Consider the following 18,090-nt stretch of genomic DNA (forward strand, 5'->3'; position numbering starts at 1 on the left):
GCGCTAATCCAGAAAAGTACATAGAGACCCATTATAAATAATGGTGTGCCTCATGTTAACGCCTGCTCTGAGCAGGCGTTAAACATGACGCTAAAAATGGCGCAGTGGAATCTCATAGATTTCACTGCACCATTTTTCTGGCCCTCCTAACGGGGGAACAACCCCCTTGCATACATTATACCTGGCACAGGCATGATGTGGCGCAAGGGTTTACAAAGTGGTGCAATGCATGCACTGCGCCACCTTGTCATTATGGCGCAGGGTTTTTGCCAATCGACTGCCACATTAGCATTTAAAAAATTATGCTAGTGTGGTGCTAGTTGGCGCTAGGTCCTTCTTAATTTCGGGCCTTAATGGTTTATTACTTTTCTAAACTGGCCATCATGACAAGAAGTTACAAATGAAAACGTTGTCATAAGTGGACTTTTTTTTCTACTCATTTTCAATATTTGTTTGTTTCAACGGATAGTTTCTTTGGAAAAACCTTGATGGAGCTACACAAACGATCCCTTGCTAAATTCAAAACTTTGTCCCTCATTACGAATTTAGCGGTCTTCGGGCAAGACCGCTGGATTACGAGTCACAAAACACAAACCGCCCAAAAACAGACACAAAACCAACACCGCCAGGCCAACCCATGGTGAAAGAGTGACTGTTCATACGCCAGCCCCGCCACGCGGACACCATTTCAACTGTCATATTTAGAGGCAACTTCTAGCACAGCAGTACATGCACGGCGGCAAACCGTTGGCAGTTCACACCGCGCAGTACAAAAAGGCATCGCCAAAAGTAGCCACTACATTGGCCAGTTTGAATATCCCACACCTGAAACTCATACACACACCATGCACACCTGCACACGCCACCCTATAACACCCCCACACACACCATCCCTAGCGACAACTACGAGCAGCCACAGATACACTTGACATGATGCACACCACAAACACAACAAAAACAATCACACAGCACACATGGTTCAAATTACCACCACAGCCCACCATCACCCACAACCAAACACCCCCCACATCACCACACACCCACACTGCACCTGACAAGCACACCATATACCCACCCCATAACATCTCACGCCAGAAATACCCACGGTTCACCGACAATGAGTTGCGGGTCATGGTGGACAAGATCATCAGAGTAGAGCCACAGCTCATGTTAGTCCAGGTACAGCAAACATCGATATGCAGGAAAACTGAGTTATTGCAGAGGATCGTCGACAGGGTCAACACAGTCAGCACCTACCCATGCACAAGGGAGTACATTAGGAAAAGGTGGAATGACCTCAGGGGGAAGGTCCGTTCCATGGCGTCCAAGCAGCAGATAGCCATCAACAAGACTGGTGGTGGGCCCCCACCTCCTCCCCTTCAGTTGACATCCCAGGAGGAGAAGATCCTGGACATTATGCAACCCGAAGGTCTGACTGGCATCAGTGGAGGGCTCGACTCTGGAAAGTCAACAATACCCCCCAAGCACCAACCACCCCTGCCTAGCATGCCTCCCACCACCCACCACTCTCCAACCTACTACAACCCACCCCACTGCACCCGTCCCTAACTCCCCACGTCCATCCTCTGCATGCCATACCAACCCATTCCCATTATCCCTACTCACTCACTCCTAATGCACGGATGACAACCACATTGTGAAGAACCACAGCTCCCACAATCCAGCACAATATACACATAGCAACACACCACAGACCTACTGCACAGTGAAACATCGGCATGACAACCATACCACAGCCCACACCTACTGGCTGTTACGACTTCGTCCCAACACATGGCACTGACAGCAATTCCAATTACCATCCACAACCCCCCATGCCACATAGAAACTATGCCACAAACCCCTACACCAAATCAATGTCTGCAGTGCAGCAGCTGTCATTGCCATCACTGGGAAGCAAGTCGAGCCACTGCATGCATCACAACAGGGACATAACAACTACAGTTACACAACTAATATCTACAGTTTCCATCCACAGGTACCCCTGCCACTGCCACCCTGCAGAGAATGCCCGGCTCGTACAGCCCTCCCCAGAATGAAGGCCCCACTGGATGTATGGATGGGGACGACTTGCCTGGGCAATCTGGGGCCACTGGACAGTCCACCAACAGCAGACCCACCCTGGACACACCAGATGCCACCACCTGTGCATCAACAACAGCACAGCCAGCCCCTGAACCCCAAACCTGTGCCCAAGGGACCTCACAATCCGAGGTGTGCCCCATAGCACAGGGGGCAGAGTCAAGGGCACACACCCAGACAATGAAGGCCCTGCTGCTACTGGGAGTGGGCACACTGTGACAGGGGCACAGGCACAGGGGTCCAGGGGTAGTGGGAGAGGAACCGTGGTCCAAGGCTTGGGCAGCCAAACGACTGCCCAGGAGGCCCTCAACCAATTCCTGGGTGTATACCAGCAGACCCGGGACACATTGGGCAAGATCCTCACTACCGTGCAGGAGACCCAGAGGCTGCAGGGGGAATACCATCAGGAGGCCATGAAACAGTGGCAGGCACACAGTGACACCATGGCGTCCATAGCAGAGGTGCTCAAAGACTGACCACCATCCTGTGTGAGTCCACCACCCACCAGCAGCCAGCAGGCCTCTTCCACTGGCCACATCCCATCAGAGCCCTCCATGTCAGCGGCAGCCAGTGGTATGGAGGCCCTGCCACAGGACCCACAGGGCACCATCACCTCTACCCCTGAAGACTAGGAATTCCCTGGCCAGTACCAACACACAAAAACAACACATACCAACCCAATGGTCCCACCCTCATAGCACCCAGCACCAGAGCTGACCCCATACCCACTGCCACTAACAACAATGTAGCACTGCCATCCAATGTCGACTCCCAGGATAGATGCTGCACAGACGCAACAACCCTGTGTGGCACAGACATAGCACTTGAACTGGCTGCTCAGAGAACATTGCACATACAAGTTGATGGCACTAGTGTACCAGCACAACAGCTGCCTAACTATAGGCTTGACTTGTACACTGTGACTATCTAAGTCATGGGCACATTTCACACTCCCCAATCCACCCAGAGTCAGAGCTGCAACCAATACCGTCAGTGGTCACAGACAACAGGTGGTAGCAGCGACAAGGCAGATAGTTGTAGAGTTCATATACCAGACAGTTGACCCATACCTGCGTCTCAGTTGAAGTACTGTCGAATCAGCTCTGCCTTTGAGTCAGCTGCATCCTCATCATCCTCCTCTTCATCACTCCCCATGTCCCCTTCATCAGCCACTGGTATAGCTACTCCCTCCTCTGCATCCAGTAATGGGATGTGACACCTCAGGGACAGATTGTGCAGCATGCAGCAGGTCACAGTGATCTGGCACACCTTCAGTGGGCTGTAGAGCAGGGCACCCCGGGGATATAGAGACACCGGAATCTGACCTTCAGCAGGTCGAAACACCTCTCAGTGACCCATCTGGCATGACCGTGGGCCTCATTGTAACGATCCTATGCATTTGAAGTTGGATGCCTCACAGGTGTCAGGAGCCAGGACAGGTTGGGATAGCCAGAGTGACCTGTGTGCACCGAGGTAAGAGGCATGTCAAGATCGGGAGGGCGATAGGGCAGGGACACAAGAGTGCAGAGAGCTGAGGGGCACACATATGCAGGGTACATACCGATGAGCCAGGCCCGGTCCCTTGCAAGTGGTGCCATCATGTGTGGGACGCTGCTGTTCCGCAGGATGAAGGAACCATGCACAGAGCCTGGGTACCAGGCCGTCACCTGGGAGATGTATTGGTCCGCGAGACACACCACCTGCACATTAACTGAATTAAAGTTTTTGCGGCTCCTATAGACTTGTTCACTCCTTCTGGGTGGCATCAGGGCAATGTGGGTGCTATCAATGGACCCAATGATATGAGGGATGTGTGCTACTCCGTAGGACGCAGCCTTGACAGTGGGCAATTCTGCACGTTGGGGGAACTCTGCTGCTAGGCCCACTGTGATCTGGAAGGAGCCTGAGGAAAGGTAGTGGAGGACTGACAACACCTGCACTGTGGGAGGGATGGAATTGGGATGGCGAACGGCAGGCAAAAGATCCGGCTCCAACTGGGCCACCAATTCCATGATGGTCTCACGGTTCAGGCAATGGGTCCCCATGACGTGATGCTCCTCCAGGGTGGCAAGGTCGACTAGGGGCCCTGTACACCGGGGCATTCCTCATCCTCAACCTTACATCGTACCTGGGAAGAGGAGAGTGTTGGTATTATGTTGTGCACCTTAGACTGTGTCCACGGTGTTGATGTGGCCATAGGTCACCAAATGTCACCCACGAACATTTTACCCACAATACACATTGGACATGTAAAATGGCAGCCACCTTCCCGGCATGCATGGGACAGGTGTGAGTGAGGTCATTCCGCCGGCGTAACACGTCATGGCGGTAGGCGGTGACGACCGCCGTGCAACTCACTATTGGTTAACACTGTTGCCTATGGGAGGCAGGAGCCAATGGTGATCTCCGCCGACGGTGACAGTGATGTCTGCAGCGGCCATGAATGCCATTTCATGTGCTCTTGCTCAACTTGGCTTCTGAACCTTGTGCACTGAAGACCTCCACTGCGTGTGCTGCTGTGTTCTGACTCTGGTAGCAAAGAAGCCACATCCTGCAGGAGATAGGGCCCCAGCCTTCACCCAGGAAGCGTTGGAGGGTCCTGTCCCTGTATGGACAGTTGTATGGGGCACCAGAGCAACAGGTGAGCCCAATGTCATTGTCCTGTATGTGAGTGGTGCACATGGGGATGGGGGCCTTGGTTGGTGGCAGTGTGCCTGGAGCATGGACATGAGAGAGGGGCTTAAGACTACGTTGGGTGATGACGTGTGGGTGTGGAAGTGTGCTGTCCACTGCTGTCCCAGGGTTGCCACTCTACATGACTGTGTCCTTCTGTCTGTGTCACCCATGCAGGTCAGCACCCCTCAGAAGAAGCGGATTTGGCGTGCCATTGCCAAGCAAATGCAGACCCTGGGGGTCCATGCCTGGCGGAGCGCCCACCGCAGAAAGCGGTGGGAGGACCTGAGACGCTGGGCCCGGAAGACCGCGGAGGCCCAGCTGCGGACATCTTCCCAACGAGGCTGGGGTGCCCGTCGGACCCTGACCCCTCTAATGGCCTGTATATTGGCGGCGGCCTACCCTGACATGGATGGGCGCTTGAGGGCAGCACAGTAGCCACATGGGGTAAGTACTCACTCTCACATGCTACATGTGTTGCCATAGTAGCTCTGGGTGAGCACCATTAGGTAACTGTGGCATGGGTGCTTGGACAAATGATGTCCACTATGGTTAGTGTCCATCTGGGCTGGATTGGCATCACAGGTGTGGGTAATGAAATGCAGTCAGTGGTAGCGGGGCAGCTTCCTCCAGTGTTGTAACTGTGTGGCCACCTACTAGCTAGATGTGCTTGCCAGCTCATGGCAACAGGATGTTTGGATCTGGGGTGTCATGCCATTGTGATTAATCCTTGCCAACCACTGTGCCAGGGATGGATCACGGGACCTCAATCAGCTGGCAGGCACTGCATGTGTAGTTGGGTAGGGTGCACCAAGTGATCACAGTGCTAATTGACAATAGCCAAGTAGGCATGCCAACTAGCCATGCAGGATTCTGTTGGGTGTGCAGTCCATTACATGCCTGTGTCAATGGGCATGGGTAGTGGGCAGGTACTGGACAGGTGTGGTGGGTATGGCACTCCTTATGTACATGTTTGCATCAGTCAGACAATCAGCGGTTGACATGTGCATTATTGTGCATTGTTGTGGTTTGCCCCATGGTGTTCCCTAGTTGTAGGATGTGCAGTGGTGGGCATAGCGTATCATGACTTGTCATCAAATGCTAATGTTCTACCCTGTGTTACTGTCGTGCTGGCATTGACCGATTGCACCCTGTCTCTCTCTCTCTCTCCTTTCCTGTCCACCTCAGTCTTTGTGTTCATCAGCATCATTTGGCGAAGGAGAAGGGGCACCGGCGAGTGGGGAAGCTGCAGCCCATGGGACCCAGGAGGCTGACACCAGCGGAGCCAAGGGGACCAGTGGGACGGAAGGTGAGGGAAATGCCACAGGGGAGACCGGATCGACCACTCAATCTTCTGATTCTTCCTCTGATGGCGGCGTCCTCATGGTGGCAGACCCACCTGGGACCATCCCAGCACCATCCTCGTTCTCCACCCCCCCTTACCAGCACCGTCCTCCTTGTAGCTCCCCAACCAGTTGCCCCTGCCCGCTCACCTAAGAGGGTGGGCATCTACTTCACCGCAGGCACCTATGACCCTGCCCCAGTCAGCCCTGCTGCCCTCACTGAGGAGGCTATTGACCTCCTGAGGTCCATTTTTGTGGGGCAGACAACTATGGTGAATGGCATCCAGGGACTGGCATCCCAGATGCAACAGACCAATGCGTTCCTGGAAAGCGTTCACGGTGCTTTGTCTGGCCTACAGAGATCATTTCAGGCTCTGACCGCCTCCTTGACGGCAGCCAGTGTCCCTTCTTCTTCCATCCCCTCTCCAGCTACCTGTTCCCATACCCACATCCCTCTCCCCTCACCCATCTAAGGCACACCTACTGACCCACATCAACACACACGGTACGCAAGGACAGACATAAGCACCACAAAAGCCACCACCGCCATGTACACAGACAACAGACACATGCAGACATGACAACATCCACACCCTGCAACGACTCCCCCACAAGCTCCCCTCACAATACACCACTCACACCACATTAGTCACTGATCCTGACACATGTGCCCTCACTGCCACCGTCACCACATTATCTGACCCCCATTCATGCACCCCATGCACCACTGGCGTAGACACCACGACTGCCAACACCCACATGCAGCACATCCACCCCACCTGCAGACACCACCCCAACATACACTCACAAGTCACCCCTGCCATCTCCCTGCATCTTCTTCCCACCTGCTCCCAGTACATCTAAACGCCCGCACTCACCCACCCAACAGTCCCCCAGCACACACATTTCATCCACCCATGCACCTGCACCCAAGGCACCTCTACGAACACACCTCACAACCATACCCACTCCCTCCACTCCCAAACGCCCTTACCTTGACCTCTATGGGGTCCCCAAAAAACATTTCCCGAAGAGTTTTCCCTGTTCCTCACCACTGCCCCATTCCTTGTTACCCCCAAATGCCCTGCTACCCTTCCAAGGCCCCAGCTTTCCACCTCCCAGTCCACCACTGCCCCTCACCATGCCCCTCTACCACCTGCCACTTCCTCCCCTGCCACATCCACTGCTCCTCCTGCCAAACCCAAACCCATGCCCACTCCATCCACTTCCAAGGCCAAGCCCAACACCCCCCGGCTAAACCCCCCCTCCAACGGCAAGTCCAAGGACCCCCCTCCAAATCCACCCCCAAGGACCCCCGCTCCAAACCCTGACCAAATGACCACCCCTCCAAGCCCAAAGCCCCCCACCCCCTCACCCCTGGGGTGCCTGCATACCCCATTGATGCCCCTGCCCTGTGGAGGCCTGCACTTTGCAGTCAGGGGTCAAGTTAGGACATCACCTTGTGCCCATTGTGCTTGGGCACTGTGGGACTTATGGACTGGCTCTTGGGCCTGTGTGTACATAGTTTTATTCCTGATTTTACAATTTTAATACATATATCTGCGCCACAACACCATTGGTGTTGATGGTACCCACCTTGTCCTGGCTTTCCTTCCACATGTATATGTGGTGGTTGTGAGTATTAGCGTGTATGCGTGTGTGTATGTGTGTGTGTGTGTGTGTTGGTACGGGTGGGTTTTTACGTGTTGTGTGCGTGGTTTCCCATGTTGTGTGTGTGTTGTGTGTGTGTACTAACATCATTCCTTCCAGTGTGTGCTAGGCGATTGTACTTACGGTTGGTATCTTGGTCGCCGTCACGGGTCCGGCAGTTGCATGGCCAGGTAGAGCATAGGGAGGAGTTGCAATTTGCGTGCCATGGCGTCTATGGATGTGCCTGTGTTCCTGAAGGTGGGTGTTCCCTTTTATATTGTTTGTTTCCGCCAGGCTTTTGGTGGCGGTGGATCCGCCCTGGAAATCCTGGCAGTGTGCAACCTCGTAAAGTGCTCACGGGATACTGCCTGACCGCCGGCCTGGAGATGGCTGCCGGCAGTGGCGCCGGCCCCTCCGCAGTGGTGGTTCGAACGGTAACTTAGATGTGTTTGGCAGGTCCCTTCCCAGTACTTGTGATATGGCAGTCTTCACCGCCTGGCCCCGACGGTGCGACCGCCAACTCCACATCGGCAGTCCACTAAATGCCAAATTAGTAATGAGAAGTTTTGTCTACTTTTCAGAAATCTATAGTGTAAAGAAATGGCTCCCTGTTGCAGTTACCCCCCACTTTTTGCCTGATACTGATGCTGACTTGACTGAGAAGTGTGCTGGGACCCTGCTAACCAGGCGCCAGCACCAGTGTTCTTTCACCTAAAATGTACCGTTGTCTCCACAATTGGCACAACCCTGGCACCCAGGTAAGTCCCTTGTAACTGGTACCCCTGGTACCAAGGGCTCTGATGCCAGGGAAGGTCCCTAAGGGCTGCAGCATGTCTTATGCCACCCTAGGGACCCCTCACTCAGCACAGACACACCGCTTGCCAGCTTGTGTGTGCTGGTGGGAAGAAAATGACTAAGTCGACATGGCACTCCCCTCAGGGTGCCATGCCAACCTCACACTGCATGTGGCATAGGTAAGTCACCCCTCTAGCAGGCCTTACAGCCCTAAGGCAGGGTGCACTATACCACAGGTGAGGGCATAGGTGCATGAGCACTATGCCCCTACAGTGTCTAAGCAAAACTTTAGACATTGTAAGTGCAGGGTAGCCATAAGAGAATATGGTCTGGGAGTCTGTCAAAAACGAACTCCACAGCTCCATAATGGCTACACTGAATACTGGGAAGTTTGGTACCAAACTTCTCAGAATAATAAACCCACACTGATGCCAGTGTTGGATTTATTAAAAAATGCACACAGAAGGCATCTTAGAGATGCCCCCTGTATTTTACCCAATTGTTCAGTGCAGGACTGACTGGTCTGTGCCAGCCTGCTGCTGAGAGACGAGTTTCTGACCCCATGTGGTGAGGGCCTTTGTGCTCTCTGAGGACAGAAACAAAAGCCTGCTCTGGGTGGAGGTGCTTAACACCTCCCCCTGCAGGAACTGTAACACCTAGCAGTGAGCCTCAAAGGCTCAGGCTTCGTGTTACAATGCCCCGGGGCACTCCAGCTTTTGGAGATGCCCGCCCCCTGGACACAGCCCCCACTTTTGGCGGCAAGGCCAGGAGAGATAATGAGAAAAACAAGGAGGAGTCACTGGCCAGTCAGGACAGCCCCTAAGGTGTCCTGAGCTGAGGTGACTCTGGCCCTCATTCTGACCCTGGCCTGTCCTAAACCGCCAGGGCCGCGGGCAATGGAAGCACCGCCAACAGGCTGGCGGTGCTTCATTGCCCATTCTGACCGCGGCGGTAAAGCCGCGGTCAGAAAAGGGGATCCGGCGGTTTCCCGCCGGAATACCCCTGGCAGGGCTGAACCTCCATGGCGGCGCTGCAAGCAGTGCCGCCATGGGGATTCCGACCCCCTTCCCGCCAGCCTGTTTCTGGCAGTTTTGACTGCCAGGAACAGGATGGCGGGAACGGGTGTCGTGGGGCCCCTGGGTGCCCCTGCACTGCCCATGTCACTGGCATGGGCAGTGCAGGGACCCCCTAACAGGGCCCCAGCATGATTTTCACTGTCTGCATAGCAGACAGTGAAAATCGCGACGGGTGCAACTGCACCCGTCGCACCTCTGCAACACCGCCGGCTCCATTCGGAGCCGGCCTCTGTGTTGCAGGGCCTTTCCAGCTGGGCCAGCGGGCGCTCCATTGGCGGGCGTCCGCCGGCCCAGCGGGAAAGCCAGAATGGCCTCCGCGGTCTTTTGACTGCGGAGCGGCCAAATGGCGGTGACCGCATGGCGGGCGGCTACAGCCGCCCGCCGCGGTTAGGATGACCGCCTCTGACTTTTAGAAATCCTCCATCTTGCAGATGGAGGATTCCCCCAATAGGATTAGGGATGTGCCCCCCTCCCCTCAGGGAGGAGGCACAAAGAGGGTGTAGCCACCCTCAAGGCTAGTAGCCATTGGCTACTAACCCCCCAGACCTAAACACACCCCTAAATCGAGTATTTAGGGGCTCCCAGAACACAGCAAGATAGATTCCTGCAACCTAAGAAGAAGAGGACTGCTAAGCTGAAAAACCCTGCAGAGAAGACGGAGACACCAACTGCTTTGGCCCCAGCTCTACCGGCCTGTCTCCCCCCTTCTAAAGACACTGCTCCAGCGACGCTCTCCCCAGGGACCAGCAACCTCTGAATCCTCAGAGGACTGCCCTGCTCTAGAAGGACCAAGAACTCCCGAGGACAGCGGCTCTGTTCACCCAAGACTGCAACTTTGTAACAAAGGAGCAACTTTAAAACAACCTGCGTTTCCCGCCGGAAGCGTGAGACTTGCTACTCTACACCCGACGCCCCCGGCTCGACCTGTGGAGAACAAACACTTCAGGGAGGACTCCCCAGCGACTGCGAGACTGTGAGTAGCCAGAGTTGCCCCCCCTGAGCCCCCACAGCGACGCCTGCAGAGGGAATCCCGAGGCTCCCCCTGACCGCGACTGCCTGCTCCTCAGATCCCGACGCCTGGTAAAGACTCTGCACCTGCAGCCCCCAGGACCTGAAGGATCGGAACTCCAGTGCAGGAGTGACCCCCAGGAGGCCCTCTCCCTTGCCCAGGTGGTGGCTACCCCGAGGAGCCACCCCCCTTGCCTGCCTGCATCGCTGAAGAGACCCCTTGGTCTCCCATTGATTCCTATTACAAACCCGACGCTTGTTTGCACACTACACCCGGCCGCCCCTGTGCCACTGAGGGTGTACTTTCTGTGTGGACTTGTGTCACCCCCGGTGCCCTACAGAACCCCCCTGGTCTGCCCTCCGAAGACGCGAGTACTTACCTGCTGGCAGACTGGAACCGGGGCACCCCCTTATCCATTGAAGCCTATGCGTTTTGGGCACCACTTTGACCTCTGCATCTGACCGGCCCTGAGCTGCTGGTGTGGTAACTTTGGGGTTGCGCTGAACCCCCAACGGTGGGCTACCTTGGACCCAAACTTTAACCCCGTAGGTGGTTTACTTACCTGCAAAAACTAACTAACTCTTACTCCCCCCAGGAACTGTTGAAAATTGCACTGTCTAGTTTTAAAATAGCTATATGTGATTTATGTAAAAAGTATATATGCTATTTTGCTAATTCAAAGTTCCTAAAGTACCTACCTGCAATAACTTTCATTTAAAGTATTACATGTAAAAATTGAACCTGTGGTTCTTAAAATAAACTAAGAAAATATATTTTTCTATACAAAAACCTATTGGCCTGGAATTGTCTCTGAGTGTGTGTTCCTCATTTATTGCTTGTGTGTGTGTACAACAAATGCTTAACACTACGCCTTTGATAAGCCTACTGCTCGATCATACTACCACAAAATAGAGCATTAGTATTATCTCTTTTTGCCACTATCTTACCTCTAAGGTGAACCCTTGGACTCTATGCATACTATTCCTTACTTTGAAATAGTGCATACAGAGCCAACTTCCTACATATAGCTTTTCAGGATCACCCATGGGCTTTTCAGCGGTTTCCATCGCAAATGTACAAAAATTAGAAAAAAATGGGCTACCACTTTGAAAAATGACAAAACTGTGGAACAAAATAAGCTTTATGATTCAACTCTGCATGTTCCTGAAAGTTACCACAGCAAACCTTTCATTGCTGCCATGCTAAGAAAAAAAACACACACTCTGTTTTATCCATTTTTCTCAGTCCCCTCAAGGGAAATCCACAAACCCTGGGTACCTTTGGAGTTCCCTGGAATTTGGGAAAAAATGATGCAAATTTAGCATCAATACCATGTGTAGGAATAAAGTTATGGAGGCCTAAGTACAAACTACCCCAAATAGCTAAAACATGACAGCATTTTACAGGGAAAAGTCAGAGCATTGAAAATAGTGCTTTGGTTATGCTTCTAGCTAGTCCCAATCCTGAGATTCTTTATTATGATTTTGATCTGGAGTGGCGTGGTCTGGCCACCCCCTCTCCCTCCCTGCCCCCAACCGATGGCTGGGGTGGGCCGTCATCGAGCGGAGAGGGCCGTCCGAGGGGCTGCGGTACCCCTGTGAGCTCCTTGGCCCTTGGAATGGCATCGGGGCAACGTGATGAGCCACTGGCTCAATTTCCTCCTCCCTGCTGCAGAAAACCGAGTGTCGCCTGCGGCTTGCCCCCTCAAGTGGATGAAAATGGAGTAAGCGTGAAAAAAGCCAGGACAACGCACGCACGACCGACTGGGTTATGGTCTGCCGAGATGGCACACTCATGGATACTGACATTGTTACCAGAAATCCCCAGAGACTAATTTCAGAGATGATGGAATGACAGTGGCGTGGGCAGTGACAGTACTGAAGCTGGGCCTTCATTAAGCACATTCACTGTGCAGTGGGTACCGAACCTGCTTAGGGAGGTAGACCTGAGTATGAACCTACTGTCATTTCCTGGTGCTGCTATGGACTGGTTTGGTCATTTCCTGGACTGATGGCTCACTGATACTAAAGAGGGAGGTGGGTGAGTTAATTGTCATTGTATTGCTCATGAGTGAGAGGGTGAGACGATCTTGGATGTGCGATTGGTATTTAACCTCGACATTGTGAAAAGGTATCCTCTTTCTAGCATGGTTACCCTTGCTTACCATTTTTGGCCTGTTTGTGAGTGTTTGTCAGTGTGTTTTTATTGTCTCACTGGGATCCTGCTAGCCAGGACCCCAGTGCTCATAGTTTAAAACCTATTTGTCAGTGTTTTTTGCCTGTCTCACTGGGATCCTGCTAGCCAGGACCCCAGGGCTCATAGTTTGTGGCCTATGGGTGTTGTCAGTATGCTTAACTGTGTCACTAAAGTTCTGCTAACCAGAACTCCAGTGCTTATGCTCTCTCTACTTACCATATTTGTCACTACACTTTAGTGACTCCATATTCCAATTCTAATTGGCACACTGGACCCCCGTATAAGTCCCTAGTGTATGGTACCTAGGTACCAAGGGCATTGGGCTTCCAGGAGATCCTTATGGGATGCAGCATTTCTTTTGCCACCCATAAGAAGCTCATACAAACCTTCCATCAGTACTGCTACTGCAGCCTGAGTGAAATAGTGCACACATTTTCACTGCACTAAGGTAACTTATAAGTCACTTATATGTCTAACCTTCATTTACTGAAGGCTAGGTGCAAATTTACTGTGTGTGAGGGTACCCTTGCACTAGCAAAGGTGCCCCCATGTTGTCCTGCGCCAATTCCCCGGACTTCGTGAGTGCTGGGACACCATTATAAGCGTGCACTACATATATGTCAATACATATAGGTAGCTTCACAATGGTAACTCTGGATATGGCCATGTGAGGTGTCTAAGATCATGGAATTATCCCCCCAATCTATATCTGGTGTTGGAGGAACAATCCCATGCACCCTGGGGGCTCCACCAGTGACCCCCAGTACTGCCAAACCCACCCTCTGAGGTTTTCACTGCAGCTCCAGCTGCTGCCACCTCACAGACATCCATTCACACACTGATCCGCACACACTTTCATACATACACGCAGACATGCATTCACAGAACACAACATACACACACTCACACATCCATACATGCACACACATCTGACACGGAACACACACCCGCATACATGCAAGCACAAACATTTACATACACCCCCCCCCACACACACAACACCCTCACCCACCTCCCCTGTCGGAGCACCCACTTACTTGTGTTCAGGGGGTCCTCCTGCAGGAGACAGGACGGGGCGGTGCTGCCAGCAGCAGCGTCCACCAGCAGATCACCGCCAGGCTGTATTATGGGTCATAATACGGCTGGCAGCGGTCTACTGGCGTGTCACTGCTGCTGGAAGCAGCGCCACCTTACCGCCATCTGCCAGCATGGCCACAGCCAGATTTCCACCATCCTCTGGCAGAAATCCGGCTGTGGTCATAATATGGCGGACGGCTGAAAGCCGCGGCAATGGTCTTTTGGTACCCGTCGCTGCAGTGGTAGACGGTAGGCGGTTTATACCGCAAATGACATAATGAGGGCCTTAGTGACCTATATCATGGCTGTCAGTTTATTACAGGGGAAGAAGCCATCACGTCCTTTGCACTTGGTACAGTACAATACCTGCAATATACAAAGATATCTGCAACGGCGCAGGAATAATGGCCATGCTTTCCAGAGTGGTCGACACAATCCAGTACACTGATTGCACTCCTGATGCTGACTGGAGGTCATGGACTGATCTCACATATATAACAAGCGTTCCGGGAAGACCGTCCAGGCTTGATGCCTAAGGCACACATGAAATGGGAGGATGCTCTAGAGGAACCCTTGTAGCTTGAGACTGGGAGAGAGTACATGAAGGGGTGAAAACAGTTAGCTCCAACTCAAGATTTAAACTGATACAGTATAATAATTTACATCAAACGTATCTATCACCCAAAACACTACATATTATACATACCACTCCAATAGACTGTTGTGCCTGCTGCTGGAGCCCTGCGGCAAATTTCCCTCATGTTGTATCGCACTGTAGATCCCTGGTACCCTTCTGGCGGGAGGTGCTGGAGATCCTTAATAGAGCCACTGGGTGGGAGATACAACCCATGATTCGTAATAATCTACCAGGCATGATACCCGCCACTGACAAGAAGAAACTTGGTAGGAGATCTATGCTATTAGGCCTATTGTTGGCAAAACGTTTGTAGGAGGCTGGCCTGGTTTGAAGTGGGTACCTAAGGTACTTACACCTTATACCAGGTCCAGTTATCCCTTATTAGTGAAATGTAGCCAGTGTTCTAGCAGCTTAGGCTGTCTAGAGGTACCTGTAGCAGAGTAGCTTAGGCTGAACTAGGAGACATGCAAAGCTCCTGCAATACCATTATAGTTACACATTACTTATACACAATAAAAGACAATACTCAGTGTCACCAAAAATAAAGGTACTTTATTTTAGTGACACAAGGCCAAAAATATCTTAGAGGCAGTACTCTTTCTGGAGGTAAGTATTATACACAATATATACACCAGTAACCAAAATCAGGTAGGTAAACAGTCATAGAATAGTGCAAACAGTAGAAAATACAATGGATCGCAATGGGCCAAGGGGCAACACAAACCATATACTAGGAAAGTGGAATGCGAATGTTGAATTCCTCCCTAGGCAAGTGTAGTGTGTAGAGGGGTGCTGGGAGTGTAAGAAAACACCAAAGGTGAGTAATGTACCCCACCCCAGAGCCCCGGAAAGTAGGAGTAAAGTACTACAAGTTTCCTCAGGACACACTACAAGTCGTGATAAGAAATTTTGCAAGAACTAAGCAAGACTGCAATCAACAAACGGTGGATTACTGGACCTGAAGACCTGTGAAGAGAGGAGACCAAGTCCAGAAGTCGCAGAAGATTCCAGGAAGGACAGGAGCCCCTGCCAACCTAGAAGATGGTGCAAAAGTGGATTCTCCGGTAAGAAGAAGAGTACAGAAGAGCACCACAGAAGATGGCTGCGGGTTCCTGCATGGTGCAGGAGATGTCCCATGTCAGGTTGTTGGATGCTGGGTGTTTGCATTGCTAGATCGTGCCAACAAGCCTTGGTTCATGCAAGTACGTGGTTTGCATCAAAGAGGAGCTGCCTGTACCCAGGAGGGACCTGGGGGTCTCTACTCAGACTGACGAGACAGAGGGGGCTCTCAGCACTTCAGAAAGCCCACAGAAGACCAGGCAGCACCCACGGGAGTCCCAGGAGATGGGGACAAAGAAGATGCAAAGTGCAGTCATCGCAGCACAACAAAGGAAGGTCCCACGCCACCGCAGAACAACTCAGCGAGTTGAGCATCGCAGGATGGAGTGCTGGGAACCTGGGCTACACTGTGCACAAAGGATTCTTGGAAGAAGTGCACATAAGCCCAAGGACCTGGAGAAGACGCGGTGCATAGGGGTACTGTCTCTGCACAGGGAGGCAAGCTCTTCCCGCCACCAAATTTGGACAGCTGGACCATAGGACAGTCTGGGTTACGTCAGTCCACCACCTGTGTTCCAGGAAGCAAGCTCGTCATCAGGAGAGAAGTCCAAGAGTACTGGTCGTCATCGCAGAAGGGTGCCTGCAGAAGCAGGGAAGTGACTCCATCACTCCACGGGAGATTCCTTTGATTCTTCTGGTGCAGGATGAAGACAGGAAGTCCTCAAAGTGTGCACACCTTGGAAACTGTTGCAAATGCTGGCTGGAGCTGAAGTTGCAGGTCACAGGAGTCGTCCTGAGTACTTTGTTGCAGTTACAGCGGTTCCTGGAGCAGTCTGTGGTTGATCCGACGGTCAGAAGCTGAAGCAGAGGATGCAGAGAGTTCCTGGAGGATTCTTGCAAGCTGAATCTGAAGAAACACCCAGAGGAGAGACCCTATATAGCCCTGAGAGGGGGATTGGCTACCTAGCCAGGTATGCACCTTTCAGGAGGGCTCCCTGACATCACATGCTGGCACTGGCCACTCAGAAGTCTCCAGAGTGTCCCCACACCTTGGAACCCAAGATGGCTAACGCCAGCGACACACTGGAGGAGCTCTGGGCACCACCCCTGGGGTGGTGATGGACAGGGGAGTGGTCACTCCCCTTTCCTTTGTCCAGTTTCGCACCTGAGCAGGGACTGGGGGTCCCTGAACCGGTGTAGACTGGCTTATGCAAGGAGGGAACCATCTGTGCCTTTCAAAGCATTCCAGAGGCTCTAGGAAGCTACCCCTCCCAAGCCTGTAACACCTATGTCCAAAGGAAGAGGGTGTAACACCCTCCTCCTAAAGGAAAGGCATTGTTCTGCCTTCCTGGGATTGACCTGCTCAGTGCCCAGGAGGGCAGAAACCAGTCTGTGAGGTGGCAGCAGCTGGGGCTACAGTGTAAAGCTCAGATAGCTGGTTTGGCAGTACTGGGGGTCCATGGTGGTGCCCCAAGGATGCATGGGATTGGCCCCCGAATACCAGATTTGGAATGAAGGGGAAATTCCATGATCTCAGACATATTCGGAGTAACCATTGTGAAGCTACATATATGTATTGACATATATGTAGTGCACACATGTAATGGTATCCCCACACTCACAAAGCCTGGGGAATTGGCCATGGACAGCGTGGGGGCACCTTTGCTAGTGCAAGGGTGCCCTCACACTTAGTAACTTTGCACCTAGTCTTCAGTAAATGAAGGTTAGACATATAGGTGACTTATAAGATACATAAGTGCAGTGAAAATGGCTGTGAAATAGTGTGTGCACTATTTCACTCAGGCTGCAGTGACAGTCCTGATGAAAGGTTTGTATGAACTCCTTATGGGTGGCAAAAGAAATGCTGCAGAACATAAGGATCTCCTGGAACCCCAATGCCCTGGGTACCTAGGTACCATATACTAGGGACTTATAAGGGGGATCCAGTGTGCCAATTGGAATTGGAATATGGAGTCACTAAACTATAGTGACTAACTTGGTAAGTAGAGAGAGCATACGCACTGGAGTTCTAGTTAGCAGTACTTCAGTGACACAGTTAAGCATACTGACAACACACACATAGGGCACAAACTATGAGCACTGGGGTCCTGGCTAGGAGGATCCCAGTCAGACAGGCAAAACACACTGACAAATACTCACAAACAGGCCAAAAGTGGGGGTTACCATGCTAGAAAGAGGCTACTTTCTCACAACGTTGCATAGCCATAAGTGGCTAGAGACGATACCCCTAAGACTAGATGAATGGCTCAGAGACATGTCAGAGTGGGCAATAGCTAAGGAGGTGAATATGAGACATGGCCAGTTTGATGTGCGACTGGAGAATGATTTGAAATCCGGGTGGCCATGCTGGCTGAACTGCGGGAAACCATAGTTATTAGCCAGTCCGCGGGGAGGGGCATTGGGGCAGTTACACTGGCTCCATGATAAGGATGCAAGATGTGACTGGTGCGT

Source organism: Pleurodeles waltl, chromosome 10 (genome assembly GCF_031143425.1).
Source record: "Pleurodeles waltl isolate 20211129_DDA chromosome 10, aPleWal1.hap1.20221129, whole genome shotgun sequence".
Classification (NCBI taxonomy): Eukaryota; Metazoa; Chordata; class Amphibia; order Caudata; family Salamandridae; genus Pleurodeles; species Pleurodeles waltl.